This window comes from Triturus cristatus, chromosome 8 (genome assembly GCF_964204655.1).
Source record: "Triturus cristatus chromosome 8, aTriCri1.1, whole genome shotgun sequence".
Lineage (NCBI taxonomy): Eukaryota > Metazoa > Chordata > Amphibia > Caudata > Salamandridae > Triturus > Triturus cristatus.
Window position 1 is genome coordinate 736,835,186 of NC_140591.1, and position 12,976 is coordinate 736,848,161.

The 12,976-nt window shown below is 50.0% G+C and overlaps 4 non-coding genes across 4 annotated transcripts; all 4 read left to right on the forward strand.

The window, feature by feature from the left end:
* Positions 1-342: 342 nt before the first annotated feature.
* On the forward strand, positions 343-414 carry TRNAP-UGG (transfer RNA proline (anticodon UGG)). The gene has a single exon. It is a non-coding gene; the product is annotated as a tRNA-Pro (tRNA).
* A 272-nt stretch (positions 415-686) lies between these two features.
* TRNAV-CAC (transfer RNA valine (anticodon CAC)) lies at positions 687-759 on the forward strand. The gene has a single exon. It is a non-coding gene; the product is annotated as a tRNA-Val (tRNA).
* A 10,965-nt stretch (positions 760-11,724) lies between these two features.
* On the forward strand, positions 11,725-11,796 carry TRNAP-UGG (transfer RNA proline (anticodon UGG)). The gene has a single exon. It is a non-coding gene; the product is annotated as a tRNA-Pro (tRNA).
* Positions 11,797-12,068: 272 nt separating this feature from the next.
* Positions 12,069-12,141, forward strand: TRNAV-CAC (transfer RNA valine (anticodon CAC)). The gene has a single exon. It is a non-coding gene; the product is annotated as a tRNA-Val (tRNA).
* The last annotated feature ends 835 nt before the right edge of the window (positions 12,142-12,976 follow it).

Genomic DNA, 12,976 nt, shown 5'->3' on the forward strand with positions numbered 1-12,976 from the left:
GTATTCACCTTGGTATTTCTTTTGGCACAAAGTGAAGGAGTATTTGAGAGAAAATGCACAATGTGTTTCTTATATTATTATGAACAACTTGTTACTCTTTCTCATTAAGCTTCAGCCACTGCAGAAATATATAAATAAGGGCTGACTTCCTGTAAGACGTGTCCAAAGCTGGGACGGAATAAAAGGAGACACTTGTAAATGATAGTGCTATCGTTTGAGAAAGGGTAAGTTGAGACTGACTTTCATGCGTATTCACAGACCAAGCATCATAAAGATACCAGCATGATCTTCATTGCGGGCTTAGAGCCGGTATTAGCTTTTGAGCGGTAAGAGGATTTTGAGGGCTCGTTGGTCTAGGGGTATGATTCTCGCTTTGGGTGCGAGAGGTCCCGGGTTCAAATCCCGGACGAGCCCTTTTCTTGGTACTCTTTTCAAGTTGTTTTGAAGTTTGCGTTTCAAAACCAACATCAATTTTTTCTTTGCAGTAGTGGATAATTCTTTGCTAGAGTCTCATGCTTCAGCCCTGCCCAATCTGAGCTAATACCAAACATCTGGTCTTGCATGGCATGTACGAGCGTTCAGCTAGGGATGTCGGGCAGGTTGCATGAAAGAAATCTAAAGCCAGAGGCCCATGGAATAGCCAGTTCGGAGCAGTTTCATTACAGAAAAATCAACTGTAGGTATCTGTTTCTGTAGTGTAGTGGTTATCACGTTCGCCTCACACGCGAAAGGTCCCCGGTTCGAAACCGGGCAGAAACAGTTGTTATATTGTGTTGGCTACAATGTTGATAGGTGCCGTTTTGCCATGGAATTGTCCAAGCCCTGAAGATTATTTCATGCAATCTCGTTCCAAGAAAGGGAATTCTCTCAAAACACTAAAGTAATCGGCGTGTGGATGTATCTGTTGGTTCTCAGACCTTGCTTTCAAAAGAGCCCTGCAATCGGTTCACTGCTCACCTAGAACAAGCATTAACATGGAGAATTGTTGGCACCAACAGGAATCTTATTTTAGTGGAGTGTTTCTGGCTTTGAGTGCAGAGGCCCTCGGCTCAATTCCAAGATGATCCTTCTCAAGGTGATGATACAAATGCATTGTCACCTTTACGTTTAATGTCAGAATCATTTATTTCCAGTTGGTGGTGTAAGAATGTTTGCAACAGTATGGCGATTTTTCCTAGCCATGCATGAATTAAAGCATATCACTCGCCTTTAGGTGTTTTTCTAATACATTGATATTTGCATCTTCCTTCCTAGCCTGCATGTTTGACTATCTTACAGGCTGCATGTAATAAGTATCACATCAGGGCCCTTCTTCTACTCAATTCACAACTGTTCTATCACGACATAGATAAGAAAGCTGCATCTGCTTTTGTTGTTGTTAGACCTGTCAGCCCTTTGGGTGGTCCCTCCTCATCATTATTTATTTTGTCCCACTTTTGCCTCAAACCCTGTTTGAATTTTTCCTTTTTGGGAACCACCAGACTTTTTCGTGTTGCTACAGATTCAGGGAGCCATTTTAGCTACCCCTGAAACTTCTGTCTGAGGGCCTGAAGCACAAAATGGTGGCCTCCCATGACATCACCAGCATCCACTGGAACCTACCAGCACCTTCCAGAACCTTCCAGGAGATTCCAGAACTGTGTGACAGTTGGAAACCGTTTAGAATGTTGGGAGGATAAGAGAGGCAGTTGGCAGTTGGAGCTGGCAGTTGGCACCTGACTGGTGAAGAGAGAGGAGCACAATAGTGAAGGAGGAAGGAGTGAAGCAGCAGGGGTGGAAACTTGTGCCTGGAGTGGGGTCCATAAACCCACCCTTGATACTTGTCCCTACTGATGGATCCCAGCCTATAGCCCTGTGTGGGAAGAAGACAGAAGAAACTTATCCTAAGGACCTGGACAGCAGGAACAGGCCTTAGAACCAAGAAAACAGCAAGATTCTGACCTGAGAACTGGTTTCCCTGGAGTCCGGCGTCGAGTAGCCTGAAGACCTGGAGCCCGAGGTGGAGAAGCGGCGCTGACTGAAGTAGCAGACGTCGTACCCGGAGCCGCCTGAGGTCGTGAGAGGGCGCCGACGGAGGTCGTGAGGAATACCAGAGGTCGAGGAGGAAGTGAACCGAGGTCGAGTGAGCGGCGTCATCGGAAGGGTGAAGTCCGCCCTCCGGAGTCGTCGGAGACCGAGGTAGAGGAGCACCGGAGGTCGGGAGTGAGGATCGCACTCCGGAGTCGCCCGGAACCTGTGAGGAAGAGCACCGGAGGTCGGGGGTGAGGATCGCACCCCGGAGTCGCCGGAAGTCGACAGCGAGGCCAGGCCGGCCGACGTCATCGGAGCCGAGAGCGCCATCGGACCGGAGCCGCCCGAAGTCGACATCGTGAAGAGACTGCCCGACGCCATCGAATCGGAGGTCGAGATCGAACCGAGGCCACCGACATCGGACCGGAACCGCCTACCGGCGTCGACAAAGAACTGACACTGTGCCGAGGCCGCCGAGACCGAACCGGAACCGCCCCACGGCGTCGACACGACTCCAGCGGCGTCGGAACATCAGAAAAGGGCAGTAAGTGGAGTAGAGGGCGCCTAAGGCCCTGTGGAGACCTGAGAGACTACTCTAAGGGGCTAGGGAGGTGCTGAAACCCATCTGACTGTGCCTGGGGTGAACTGGGACTAACCTAGAGAGGTTGTGTGGAGAGGGAAGCCAGGGCATTGGAATTCCCCCCTTTGATCTACCTCAGTTTAGGCCTCAGCCTTTGCCTCAGCCAGGGAGTAGGACCCCCCAAGCCTTCCACACCCTACAAGCTGTGCCTGGGCCAAATCAGCCCTTAAGTATTGAAGTGTCATCTGATTCATGAGTGTTATTGTATACTTCTAATTATTTATTGGGGAAACTGTATTTATTAAATTCTTATCTATTTAATGCTGCACTGTATTTATAGGTCCACAGGACTTGTTGGTGTACAGTAATTATTGGTACAGTATTTATTGGTACAGTATTTATTACCTCAAAGTATTTAATTGTCTGTATATATTGCACTTGTATTTATGCCCTGTTATTTATGATCACCCCTATTTATTTCAGCAAACAGCAAATATTTATTTGACCTGCTCTATTTAAGAATTTGTATATTGTGATTGTTATTTATTTTCCCAATCAGCAACTAAGAGAAAAAGATAAAGAAGAATATTTTCATAATTTTTACGGTGTAGAGTCGTTTTTGGAACGGATGCACGCATGGTTATTGTATGGGTATATTGTATGCTTAGCACTGCGCCTGTTTCCTGACCACTCGAGCCAAGCTACCCCATTGTGTCGGGAAGGCCCTCCACCACCCTGCGGAGTGGGAGTGGGGCTGTTTCCAACATAAATTGGTGTTCAGCGGTGGGATAGAGCTGTGCATACATATACTCAACAATAACTGTGGGTAGTCCATAGGCCTACACCGGGAGTTTTCTCACAGCGGCCTTCCTAATTGTGGGTTTTTGTTTTTTCCAAATTTACTCTGGTGGTGGGAGGAGGTATTACTAAAGGTACCCCCCTGCATTGTTACTGCACAAAACCTGTCCTCTAACCTGAGTGGGCAAGATGGAGTTTGTTCTTGAAAATCTAGACACGTACACTGTGGCCCAACTCAGGGAGTTTTGCCAGCGAGAGGGGGTGTACTGTCCCCCAGGAGCAAAGAAGGGTGCACTTCAAACCAGCTTAAGGGCTTGGGGGGAGGCACGCAGGGAAAGCAAGGCTGAGGAAGAAGACAGGGATGGAGAGCCTGACCCCGAGGGGGCTGAGATGTACCAACCTGAGGTGGGGAACCTGTCCGCAGGGCCCAGGACACTTTCTAGGGGGGGCAGCCGTGCCTCTAGCGGGGGCTTGTCTGAAGTGGAGTTAGCAGACCGGAGGGAGAAAAGACAGCTCACATGGGACTTAGCAAAGCTGGAGAAGGAAAAGGAGGAGCAGAGGATGGCCCATGAATTGCGCCTGAAAGAAATAGATCTTCAGATTTTGCGAATCGGGGCACAACCTGTTCCCAATGGTGGCAGCCAAAACCAAGAGTCCACCAGGGAATCCAAACCTTACCTGCCAAAGGACATTGTAGCGAGCTATGGGGCAGGTGACGACATCGCCAAGTGGCTAGCAGCCTATGAGGTCTCATTGAGGGCCCATGGGGTTCCAGCGAAGTATTGGGGGGGGGGACTGTATAAATACATGCCTCCAGCTGGTAGGGATGCTTTATTGGCCCTCGAAGAGGATGAGCAAACCCACTACCCCACCATGAAACTGGCGCTCATCAGGAAGTTTGGACTTACTCCGGAAAAGTACAGACAGAAGTTCAGGGGTAGTCACAAACTGGGCACACAGAATTGGGTGGACTTCCTGGACTATGCAAAGAAGGCACTGGAAGGTTGGATTCAGGGCAGTGAAGTAAGGAACTACGAGGAGCTGTTTGACCTAGTGTTGAAGGAACACCTACTCGAGAAATGTTTCCCTGAACTGCGGCAACACCTGGTGGATAGCAAGCTGACCAGTCCCCGGAAGCTTGCTGAGGAGGCGGACATTTGGGCTAGTACCCGGGTGTCCACAAGGGGGACTGGAGGGGATACTCAAAAGGCCGGACAGGGCGCCCCCCAGAAGAAAGAAGGAGGGGAAAAGAAAAAGGAGTTCTCCAAAGGCCCCCAAAATAACTTCCAAGGGAAGGGAACAGGATTCACCTCTAAGGCTAGCCCACCCAGAAACCCTAATCCTGGCCAGAGTCAGCAGCCAAGGGTTGTCCATTGCTACGAGTGCGGTGGCGTTGGACACTATAAAGGAGATCCGAAGTGTCAGAAACGATCACCCCCTCCCACTGGAGGAAAGCCCCCCGGAGTAGCTAGTGTAGTGCTCGGGGAGGAGATGCCCTTAACTAAGGGAAGGGAGTGGGCGGGTGTCACTTTAGTGTCCCTGGGAGAACGGGAGATGGTTCCTAAGATCCAGGTGCCCGCAAATACTGCAAAGTATGGGCAGTGGATCACCATCAATGGCCAAAGAGGGGAGGCTCTGAGAGACACAGGAGCCAGTATGACTATGGTACGTAGCCAACTGGTGTCTCCAGAGCAAGTCATTCCCGATGTACTCCACCCAGCCGCGATGGCTGACGGCAGAACCGGCCACTATCCCGTGGCTGAGGTTCCCTTTGAATGGGGGGGGGTTGCAGGTTCACTTCGAGTTGCCGTAAGCCCTGCCGTGCCAGTCGATTGTCTGCTGGGCAATGACATGGAGCACAACGCTTGGAAGGAGGTGGAATACCAGACTCATACCGAGATGCTGGGTACACCTGACTGGGCCTGTGTTAGCACAAGGTCCGTGACTACCCGAAGAGGGAGTTCATTCCGGCTGGAGCCTGGAACAAAGGCCCAGCCAGCTGCCAGTCAAGGGAAGAACCGAGGACAGGAGGAGCCTGCCTCGGCGTCTCCACCCCGTAGGACGGATAGGCCACCGGAGGTGGTGGACCAGGAGTCTGCGGAGGGGGACGTTACCAACCTGGAGGACCTACCCATCCCGGCCGAGTGGCACGTGGAGGGAGGCCCGTCCAGGGAGGAATTCTGCCAGGGCCAGAGGGAGTGCCCTACCCTTGAGGGGCTGAGGCGACAGGCCGAAGCCCAGGCAGCAGGGAACGTTGAAGGGAACTACAGTGTTTACTGGGAGGATGGCCTCCTCTACAGTGAACCCAAGGCACCCCTACATGGATCGTCACGAGCCTTGGTAGTCCCTCAACGTTATCGAGCCTTCCTTTTAGAGTTGGCTCACGAGATCCCCTTGGCAGGACACCTGGGGCAAGACAAGACCTTCGCCCGTCTTGTCCCACACTTTTATTGGCCTCAGATGAAAGTGTCGTCCGATACCTACTGCCGGACATGTGTGTCTTGCCAAGCCAGTGGGAAAACAGGGGTGAAGCTGAAATCTCCCCTGGAACCACTTCCTGTCGTTAGCACCCCCTTTGAAAGGGTGGGCATCGACATTGTGGGTCCGTTAGATCCGCCAACATCAGCTGGTCACAGGTTTATCCTGGTTCTGGTGGATCATGCCACACGGTACCCAGAGGCAATACCTCTGAGGACCATAACAGCACCTGTTGTGGCTAGGGCCCTGATGGGAATCTTTACCCGAGTGGGTTTTCCCAAGGAAGTTGTGTCCGACAGGGGGACCAACTTCATGTCAGCGTATATGCGGGCAATGTGGAAGGAGTGTGGAGTGACATACCGGTTCACCACTCCTTACCACCCCCAGACAAATGGTCTGGTGGAGAGGTTTAACAAAACCTTGAAGGGCATGATCAGAAGTCTGCCTGAAAGCCTGCGGAGGAAATGGGACGTCCTCCTACCCTGTTTACTTTTTTCTTACAGGGAAGTGCCACAGAAGGGAGTGGGCTTCAGCCCCTTCGAGCTTCTGTATGGGCACCCTGTACGTGGACCTCTTAACCTGGTGAGAGACGGATGGGAAAGAACTCCCAGAAAGCTCCCCCAGGATGTGGTGAGCTACATGCTGGCCTTCCGGAGCCAAATGGCTAAGTTGTGGAAGCAAGCTTCTGACAACTTGGAAGCCAGCCAAGCAGTAATGAAGGCGTGGTATGACCACAATGCTCACCCGGTGGAGTTGGAGCCTGGCCAAAAGGTGTGGGTGATCGAACCAGGAGAGCTTAGCGCCCTCCAGGATCGCTGGTCAGGACCCTTTGAGGTGTTGGAGAAGAAGGGTAAGGCTACCTACTTGGTGGACCTGAAGACCCCTCGTCAGCCCCTGCGGGTGCTGCATGCCAACCGCCTCAAACCCCACCACGAGAGGCCCGAAGTCATCTTGATGATGGTGACTGACGGAGGAGAGGACGTGGAAAGCGAGCCTCTCCCTGATCTGTTTGCGTCTCAAGAAAAGGATGGGTCGGTGGAGGGAGTGATTCTCTCCCCATCCCTAACTCCTGAACAGCAGGAGGACTGTCGCCAGGTCCTGGGGCAGTACTCTTCATTGTTCTCCCTTGTCCCGGGTAGGACTCACCTGTGCGTCCATGACGTGGACACAGGAGACAGCCCACCTGTGAAGTCCAAGATCTACCGGATGTCAGACAAGGTGAAGGCCAGCATTCATAGTGAAGTCACTAAGATGCTGGAGCTAGGAGTGATTGAACCTTCTAGCAGCCCCTGGTCCAGTCCGGTGGTGTTAGTACCAAAAGCTGCACCACCGGGTGCCCAACCAGAACTGAGGTTCTGTGTGGACTACCGGGGACTGAATTCAGTGACAAAGACTGATGCTCATCCGATCCCTAGGGCGGATGAATTAATTGACCGGCTGGGAGCTGCCCAATATCTAAGTACCTTTGACCTTACTTCAGGGTACTGGCAGATCTCTTTGACAAATGGAGCAAGGGAAAGGTCAGCCTTCTCCACGCCCAATGGCCACTACCAGTTCTGTGTGATGCCCTTTGGGCTCAAGAACGCACCTGCCACGTTTCAGCGCCTGGTAAACCAGATCCTCACCGGAATGGAGAGTTTCTCTGCTGCTTATCTGGATGACATAGCCGTCTTCAGTAACAGCTGGGAGGATCACTTGCGTCACCTGCAAGCTGTTCTCCAGGCCCTGAGACAAGCTGGATTGACGATCAAGGCCAGCAAGTGCCAGATCGGGCAGGGGTCGGTAGTGTACCTTGGACACTTGGTGGGTAGGGGAACGGTGCAACCCCTCCAGGCGAAGATCGAGGCCATCATGGCCTGGGAACCCCCCAAGACACAGACTGAGGTCCGAGCATTTTTGGGCCTCACGGGATACTATCGCCGCTTCGTGAAGGGGTACGGTACCATCGTAGCCCCTCTCACGGAGCTCACGTCCAAGAAACAACCTCGACGGGTAGTCTGGACGGAGGCTTGTCAGCAAGCCTTTGAGAAATTGAAGAAAGCCATGTGCGAGGCCCCGGTCTTAAGGGCCCCAGACTTTTCCAAGAAGTTCATTGTCCAGACAGATGCATCAGAACATGGCATTGGGGCAGTGTTATCGCAACTCAACGAAGAGGGTCTGGATCAACCCGTGGTCTTCCTATCCCGGAGACTACTTCCCAGGGAACAGAAGTGGAGTGCAATAGAGCGTGAAGCCTTTGCCGTGGTATGGGCTCTGAAGAAGTTGCGGCCATACCTGTTTGGATCGCACTTCCTGGTTCAAACCGACCACAGACCCCTTCGTTGGCTGATGCAAATGAAGGGGGAGAATCCCAAGTTGTTGAGGTGGTCTATTTCCCTACAGGGGATGGACTTTCAGGTGGAACATCGGCCTGGAGTGGACCACGCCAATGCAGACGGTCTCTCAAGGTATTTCCGCCTTAGTGATGAGAACTCCCAAGGGGTTGGGTAGCTCTCCCCACTTTCAGCTGGGGGGGACGCGTGTTAGACCTGTCAGCCCTTTGGGTGGTCCCTCCTCATCATTATTTATTTTGTCCCACTTTTGCCTCAAACCCTGTTTGAATTTTTCCTTTTTGGGAACCACCAGACTTTTTCGTGTTGCTACAGATTCAGGGAGCCATTTTAGCTACCCCTGAAACTTCTGTCTGAGGGCCTGAAGCACAAAATGGTGGCCTCCCATGACATCACCAGCATCCACTGGAACCTACCAGCACCTTCCAGAACCTTCCAGGAGATTCCAGAACTGTGTGACAGTTGGAAACCGTTTAGAATGTTGGGAGGATAAGAGAGGCAGTTGGCAGTTGGAGCTGGCAGTTGGCACCTGACTGGTGAAGAGAGAGGAGCACAATAGTGAAGGAGGAAGGAGTGAAGCAGCAGGGGTGGAAACTTGTGCCTGGAGTGGGGTCCATAAACCCACCCTTGATACTTGTCCCTACTGATGGATCCCAGCCTATAGCCCTGTGTGGGAAGAAGACAGAAGAAACTTATCCTAAGGACCTGGACAGCAGGAACAGGCCTTAGAACCAAGAAAACAGCAAGATTCTGACCTGAGAACTGGTTTCCCTGGAGTCCGGCGTCGAGTAGCCTGAAGACCTGGAGCCCGAGGTGGAGAAGCGGCGCTGACTGAAGTAGCAGACGTCGTACCCGGAGCCGCCTGAGGTCGTGAGAGGGCGCCGACGGAGGTCGTGAGGAATACCAGAGGTCGAGGAGGAAGTGAACCGAGGTCGAGTGAGCGGCGTCATCGGAAGGGTGAAGTCCGCCCTCCGGAGTCGTCGGAGACCGAGGTAGAGGAGCACCGGAGGTCGGGAGTGAGGATCGCACTCCGGAGTCGCCCGGAACCTGTGAGGAAGAGCACCGGAGGTCGGGGGTGAGGATCGCACCCCGGAGTCGCCGGAAGTCGACAGCGAGGCCAGGCCGGCCGACGTCATCGGAGCCGAGAGCGCCATCGGACCGGAGCCGCCCGAAGTCGACATCGTGAAGAGACTGCCCGACGCCATCGAATCGGAGGTCGAGATCGAACCGAGGCCACCGACATCGGACCGGAACCGCCTACCGGCGTCGACAAAGAACTGACACTGTGCCGAGGCCGCCGAGACCGAACCGGAACCGCCCCACGGCGTCGACACGACTCCAGCGGCGTCGGAACATCAGAAAAGGGCAGTAAGTGGAGTAGAGGGCGCCTAAGGCCCTGTGGAGACCTGAGAGACTACTCTAAGGGGCTAGGGAGGTGCTGAAACCCATCTGACTGTGCCTGGGGTGAACTGGGACTAACCTAGAGAGGTTGTGTGGAGAGGGAAGCCAGGGCATTGGAATTCCCCCCTTTGATCTACCTCAGTTTAGGCCTCAGCCTTTGCCTCAGCCAGGGAGTAGGACCCCCCAAGCCTTCCACACCCTACAAGCTGTGCCTGGGCCAAATCAGCCCTTAAGTATTGAAGTGTCATCTGATTCATGAGTGTTATTGTATACTTCTAATTATTTATTGGGGAAACTGTATTTATTAAATTCTTATCTATTTAATGCTGCACTGTATTTATAGGTCCACAGGACTTGTTGGTGTACAGTAATTATTGGTACAGTATTTATTGGTACAGTATTTATTACCTCAAAGTATTTAATTGTCTGTATATATTGCACTTGTATTTATGCCCTGTTATTTATGATCACCCCTATTTATTTCAGCAAACAGCAAATATTTATTTGACCTGCTCTATTTAAGAATTTGTATATTGTGATTGTTATTTATTTTCCCAATCAGCAACTAAGAGAAAAAGATAAAGAAGAATATTTTCATAATTTTTACGGTGTAGAGTCGTTTTTGGAACGGATGCACGCATGGTTATTGTATGGGTATATTGTATGCTTAGCACTGCGCCTGTTTCCTGACCACTCGAGCCAAGCTACCCCATTGTGTCGGGAAGGCCCTCCACCACCCTGCGGAGTGGGAGTGGGGCTGTTTCCAACAGTTGTGTAGTGGTAATCAGGTTTACCTGACGTGTGAAAGCCCCATGCTTTGAAAGTACACAGTAACAAAGAAACCGATGACTTTTATAAAAAGGTGTCATGTGTGTCTCTTACTTTGCTCAAAAAGTGCCAGAGATGACTTCATTTGCAGTCACTTGAAAAGTAGGGATTCTCCAATAAATGGTAAATGGTTGAAACAAATCTGAAGAAATGCATGACATACCTGTGTGTGTGTGTGTATGCATGTATGTATATATAGGGAGAGAGAGAGCGTCAATATAAACAGACTTTATTTCAATCAAGCTGTCTTTTCTATCCTTCAGGAGCAGAATGTTCTGATCATCAGCGCTCCAGAATGTAGTGTTTTCTTGGCAAGCATCACATATTGTGATGTGTTAGCTAAAAGTTCCATATCCTAGAGACAGATATATTCCTCTGTACTTGTACCTTGGGGATTCATCAAAACCTGGCATCATAAGCAGCTTTCTACTGCCACAGACTGGACAGCGAAACAATTTAAAATATCCCAGAAAAAGAAAATAAGCATGCTTAATCAGAGCTTTCTGGACAGGAAGGACCTTTGAGCAAGTGAGGAATAAGCACTGCTTTTGTTAATTTGCATAGGCAGAATAGAGACTTCTGGGAAAAGGCCGAAATTACAGTCACAGAAAATGGCTGCATCTATAGAGAACGCTAAGAAGTGTTGGCAGCTTTTCCTCTGACCCTGACCACTTTTACAAGCAATCCTATGATAGTCAGCAGGACCCACCCTAAAAAGGAAGGGGCATCCACTTGGACCCTTTCCACCTTTTCTAAATCTCGCCTGATTGAGCACTGATTGAGCAGATAAGCACATGTCATTCTCATTTCAGAAAGGTATTGGTTAGCTTGCTGCTAGCAGCTCAGTTATGTTATGATGTTAGAGGCTATGCAAGGAATGCTTTAGTCCAGCGATATGCAGTTTTTATTGCGCCTTGCCTTCACCAGGAAGATCTTTAGCTTGAATCTGTGGCCTAGGTATTCACCTTGGTATTTCTTTTGGCACAAAGTGAAGGAGTATTTGAGAGAAAATGCACAATGTGTTTCTTATGTTATTATGAACAACTTGTTACTCTTTCTCATTAAGCTTCAGCCACTGCAGAAATATATAAATAAGGGCTGACTTCCTGTAAGACGTGTCCAAAGCTGGGACGGAATAAAAGGAGACACTTGTAAATGATAGTGCTATCGTTTGAGAAAGGGTAAGTTGAGACTGACTTTCATGCGTATTCACAGACCAAGCATCATAAAGATACCAGCATGATCTTCATTGCGGGCTTAGAGCCGGTATTAGCTTTTGAGCGGTAAGAGGATTTTGAGGGCTCGTTGGTCTAGGGGTATGATTCTCGCTTTGGGTGCGAGAGGTCCCGGGTTCAAATCCCGGACGAGCCCTTTTCTTGGTACTCTTTTCAAGTTGTTTTGAAGTTTGCGTTTCAAAACCAACATCAATTTTTTCTTTGCAGTAGTGGATAATTCTTTGCTAGAGTCTCATGCTTCAGCCCTGCCCAATCTGAGCTAATACCAAACATCTGGTCTTGCATGGCATGTACGAGCGTTCAGCTAGGGATGTCGGGCAGGTTGCATGAAAGAAATCTAAAGCCAGAGGCCCATGGAATAGCCAGTTCGGAGCAGTTTCATTACAGAAAAATCAACTGTAGGTATCTGTTTCTGTAGTGTAGTGGTTATCACGTTTGCCTCACACGCGAAAGGTCCCCGGTTCGAAACCGGGCAGAAACAGTTGTTATATTGTGTTGGCTACAATGTTGATAGGTGCCGTTTTGCCATGGAATTGTCCAAGCCCTGAAGATTATTTCATGCAATCTCGTTCCAAGAAAGGGAATTCTCTCAAAACACTAAAGTAATCGGCGTGTGGATGTATCTGTTGGTTCTCAGACCTTGCTTTCAAAAGAGCCCTGCAATCGGTTCACTGCTCACCTAGAACAAGCATTAACATGGAGAATTGTTGGCACCAACAGGAATCTTATTTTAGTGGAGTGTTTCTGGCTTTGAGTGCAGAGGCCCTCGGCTCAATTCCAAGATGATCCTTCTCAAGGTGATGATACAAATGCATTGTCACCTTTACGTTTAATGTCAGAATCATTTATTTCCAGTTGGTGGTGTAAGAATGTTTGCAACAGTATGGCGATTTTTCCTAGCCATGCATGAATGAAAGCATATCACTCGCCTTTAGGTGTTTTTCTAATACATTGATATTTGCATCTTCCTTCCTAGCCTGCATGTTTGACTATCTTACAGGCTGCATGTAATAAGTATCACATCAGGGCCCTTCTTCTACTCAATTCACAACTGTTCTATCACGACATAGATAAGAAAGCTGCATCTGCTTTTGTTGTGTAGTGGTAATCAGGTTTACCTGACGTGTGAAAGCCCCATGCTTTGAAAGTACACAGTAACAAAGAAACCGATGACTTTTATAAAAAGGTGTCATGTGTGTCTCTTACTTTGCACAAAAAGTGCCAGAGATGACTTCATTTGCAGTCACTTGAAAAGTAGGGATTCTCCAATAAATGGTAAATGGTTGAAACAAATCTGAAGAAATGCATGACATACC